The sequence below is a fragment of the Mustela putorius genome, unplaced genomic scaffold, assembly GCF_011764305.1.
Source record: "Mustela putorius furo isolate JIRA1106 unplaced genomic scaffold, ASM1176430v1.1 tig00003898_pilon_pilon_pilon, whole genome shotgun sequence".
NCBI classification, from domain to species: domain Eukaryota; kingdom Metazoa; phylum Chordata; class Mammalia; order Carnivora; family Mustelidae; genus Mustela; species Mustela putorius.
The window spans coordinates 25,499,198-25,503,818 of NW_025422047.1; the positions used below are offsets into that span (position 1 = coordinate 25,499,198).

At 38.7% G+C, this 4,621-nt stretch overlaps 1 pseudogene; it reads left to right on the forward strand.

Annotated features, from left to right (window-relative positions):
- Positions 1-264: 264 nt before the first annotated feature.
- On the forward strand, positions 265-893 carry LOC101690935 (annotated as a pseudogene).
- Positions 894-4,621: the final 3,728 nt, after the last annotated feature.

The following is a 4,621-nucleotide window of genomic DNA, read 5'->3' on the forward strand; positions in this document are numbered from 1 at the left end:
AAGAAATGGGCAAAGGATCTGAAGAGACATTTTTTCAAAGAAAACATACAAATGGCCAACATGAACATGAAAAGGTGCTCAAAATCACGAATCATCATGAAAAGGTAAATCAAAACCACAAAGAAATATTACCTCATCCCTGTTAGAAGGGCAAAGAGGGGTCCCCATACCTGGACGCTGGCCTGGTAGCCGCGCCCCAGCTGCGCTCGCTTGCTGCCGCGGCCGTGTCCCAGTGTGCCGGCGCCACCGGGCACCTCGCTCCCCATGGGGCTGCGGGACTGGCTGAGGACCGTGTGCTGCTGCTGCCCGTGCAGGTGCCTGGAGGAGCCCGCCGCGCCGCAGGAGAAGCCCCTGGTCAGTGATAGCAATCCATATTCTTCATTTGGAGCAACTCTGGTGAGAGACGATGACAAGAATTTGTAGAGCATGCCCCTGTCCCACACAGAGGCAGATGACGACAGAATCTTGTACAATCTGATAGTCGTTCGAAATCAGCAGGCCAAAGATTCAGAGGAGTGGCAAAAACTCAACTACGATATCTACACCCTGCAGCAGATCCGGAGGGAAGTGAGAAATAGATGGAAACGCATCTTAGAGGATTTAGGTTTTCAAAAGGAAGCTGACTCTTTGTTGTCCATGACGAAACTCAGCACCATTAGTGATTCTAAAAACACAAGGAAGGCTCGGGAGATATTGTTAAAACTGGCTGAAGAAACCAGTATTTTTCCAAGCTGGGAGCTCTCGGAGAGATACCTCTTTGTTGTGAACCGTCTCATTGCTCTCCATGCAGCAGAAGAGTTCTTTAAAATCGCCAGTGGAACTTACCCCAAGAAGCCAGGAGTCCCAAGCCTGGCCAGAAAGAACTGCACTACCTTCCGTTTCCAAGTCCCTAAAGGACAGTCTAGGAGGCAGAATTAGGATACCCCTGCTGGTACTCAACAGCCAATCCGAGTTGGACAAATGCATATAGAAGACAGTAAGCAAGTGGAGGGCTAGCTAAATGAAAAATCACTCTAAATCCTACAAAAAACTAAGGGTTTGGAATATTTGGTCTTCAAGAGGATGTTATGATAAGAAATGTTTGGGTTGTGTTGAAACACACTTGGGATCTTCTATCAGGGATATGGTCACTGAGATCTTTCCTCCCAGCTGATTAGATCTCAAGAACCCACTGTCCCCATTTTGGTTTTGGTTGTACAACAAGCCTATTGGGAGAATGGGATGTTCTAGGTAAGGAAACAATAAGACTGATAAAGCTATCATTGAGCCCAAATATGGACTACTGAATTTTAAATAATTGCTGTGTAATATAAGCTAATGCTAAAATAATACCAGGCATCATGTAACCTTTCTTTGATTTGGAAGCTCCTTCAGAACTTTGCAGGTGTCAGAGACATCATCTTGAGTGTAAGTCAGAATTCTTCAGAGGTTCTGATGTAGCAGATGATAGGAATATCTAACAGGGCTGCCTAGAAGGGACTTCCAGATAGATCAATCCCATGTCAAAAAGCTCTGTCTTCAGTGGTGGGACATGCATCTTAAATTCTTAACATTATCAATACTTGATTACCTCATTTTGGCATCTCATCCATTTCAAGACCTCAAGGCCATGGTATGTTATCTGGGCTAACGTCTATCAACTGAAACATTTGACCTCCACTTCCTCCTCTTTTCTTTAATCTGCTTCTGGCTCAGCGACAGAGTCACACTTGCCAAGAGACTTGCAGATCTGTTACACAGAGGGTCATTGCAGGACTGTCTTCTGGATTTTCAAGATGGAGCAATGCTGCCAATACAACTTGCTTCTCTCCACAGACTGAGAAGTCCAGCCTCGGAAGTTACTTGCCACTCAAGCAAGGAGCTTGCTGGGAAATGACTCATGGTTCACATTATTGAGTAGACTTTCAGAACCTGTCAGATGTATTGGTAGATGACTGAGAACACTGGCAATATTTTTACTCCTACAGACTTTGTTCTTCTGACTTCAGGTAAAGGGTAACTTGTCTTTAGTTTGTCCAGAGGATGGTGACTTGAAAACTTGCTGACCAGCTCTTTTAGTAGTATATACGATGTTTGAAATATTTCTTAGAGGAAGATACATGTTCTTCATTTATTAATCCATTGCAGATCAACTTAACTGACATGTTTCAGGAAGATTCTTTCTAGTATAGTAAGTAAGCCAAAAGTTTTATTTTTTATATTTAATGTTTAACTTCTCTCTCACATTGTTTAAAATTAGCCTGCAGATGATTTCCCTCACTTCTGTAGGCTCTTGCGAGATAAACGTAAAAGGGTGAAACAAATAAATAAAAACAAAACAAAAAATAAATAATAAATCTTTCTAAATCGTATTGTTTCCATGTCTGTCCTTGGAATTTGTGTTTTGTCTTTCTACCTTTTTTGCATCTTTGGAGAATTAATTGTAAACATTGTCTTTATTTTTGGTAATGTATGAATAAGGATAAGAATGTCTCTATGAGTATAAGAAACATGGAATTATCCAGGAATTTTTCCTTGCAGGGAATTAAAAAGTTTTTCTATTTAAAAAACAAAAATAAGAAGGGCAAAGAGGAAGAAAAGAAATAAAAGCTTGCAAGGATATGGAGAAGGAATCCTTATATTGTGTTGGTGGGACTGTAAACTGATGCCACCACTGTGGAAAGCAGTATGAAGCTCCTCAAAAAATTAAAAGTAGAATTACCATATGATCCATCAATTTTACCTTTGCATACAGAGTATATTGCAAAAAACAAATCACTCTCTTGAAGATCTATCACTACTCCTGTGTTACAGCATCATTCACCATAGCCAGGTATTACATATCCTCAGATGTTATTTATCTGAGGATGCAAGGTAGAACATGGTTACTATGGTTGATAAGACTATGATGGATATGTTCATTCAAACGTTGGAATCCTTTCAAAAATTTGTATCTCAAACAAGAAAGTGGTACACTTGAAATACATTACAACTCTATCAATTATACCTCAATAAGGTAAAAAAATAAACTGCATTATTGGGGAAAAAACAAAATGCAGAAAACCAAACTGTCAAAACTTTAATCTCTTTCTGATTTAAAGACAATGATGAGATACTAAGTGCTTTAGTTGACTCCTAGAAATTGAGGCCTCCTGCTTACAATCAGAAAGAGTTCCAAGAAATTGTTTAGATATACCCTTGTCAGGGCATGTGATAGATGATATGTTTCTAAAAATAAGCCATTATCAAAATAGCATATCCATAGAACAATGGTTTTCAAATGGGAAGGATTTTACCCTGGCGGTGTGGGGGGGTTGCTGACAATTTCAGCAAACGTTTTTTGATTGTTACAACTTTGAGTAGGAAGTTTCTAGTGCCTTGAGGTCAAGAATATGGCTGAATCTAAAATGCACAGGAAAACCGTGTATAAAAAAGAATCATCAGTCCAAAATGTCAGTAATGCCAGAGGAGAAAAATCTTTCTTTAGAGTCCTACCTTCTTTAACTCCTTTATCTATTTATCTATTTTAGTGTAAACCTAAAATAGAGTCTACTTACTTAAGAATTCTCAAACTCTAAACCCTAGGGCATTAAATTTATGAATACCATTCTTTGGCCTATGAAAAAAATAATGACCTATAGTTCAAACTAATCCTACACACACACACACACACACACACACACACACAAACCAAAAAACCCCACAAAAACCCTTTGGTATTTAATATTCTTTTAAAACTATACTCTGAACACTTTTTATTTGTAGAAAGAGAAATTGCTTATTAGGGATGAAGAGAATGAGGAGAAAAGCTACAGACTGGTATAAAATATTAATAAAGGACATAGTTGATATCCAAAATATGCAAAGAACGCTTTAAAACTCAACAATAAGAAAATGAAAAACCTGATTTTTAAAAAGTTGAAAATCTGACCAGATGCCTCACCAAAGAAGACATGCAGATGGCAGATAAGCCTATGAAAAGATACTTAACATCATAGTTCATTAGAGTAATACAAATTAAAATAATGATACCACTACAGGCCTATGAGAATGCCAAAAATCCAGAACAGTAAGATGCTAGCAAGGAAGTGGGGCAAGAGGAACACTCATTCACTGCAGCTGGGAATGCAAAATGGTACACTCACTTTTGAAGACAGTGTGGTTATTCTTTAGAAAACTAAACATAGTCCTAACACGCAATCCAACAATTGAGCTCCTTGGTATTTACCCCAATGAGTTGAAAACTAAGCCTCCGCAAAAACTTTTACACAGATACTTACAACAGCCATATACACAATTTCCAAAACTTAGAAGCAACCAAGACGTTCTTCAGTAGATGAATGGATAATAAACTGTGGTACATCTATGCAATGGAATTACTCAGCATGAAAAAGAAATGAGCAACTGGTTCATGAAAAGACATGGAAGAAACCTAAATGCATATTATAAGTGAAAGCAGTCAATCTGAAAGGCTATACATACTGTATGATTTCAGTACTGTGATATTCTGGAAAAGGCAAACTAGAGAGACAGTAAAGAGATCATGGATATCCAGGGGTTAGGAGGTGAGGGAAGACTGAGTCAGTAGAACTCCGAGAATTTAGGGGGAGAGTGAAACTATTCTTTATGATACTATAATGGG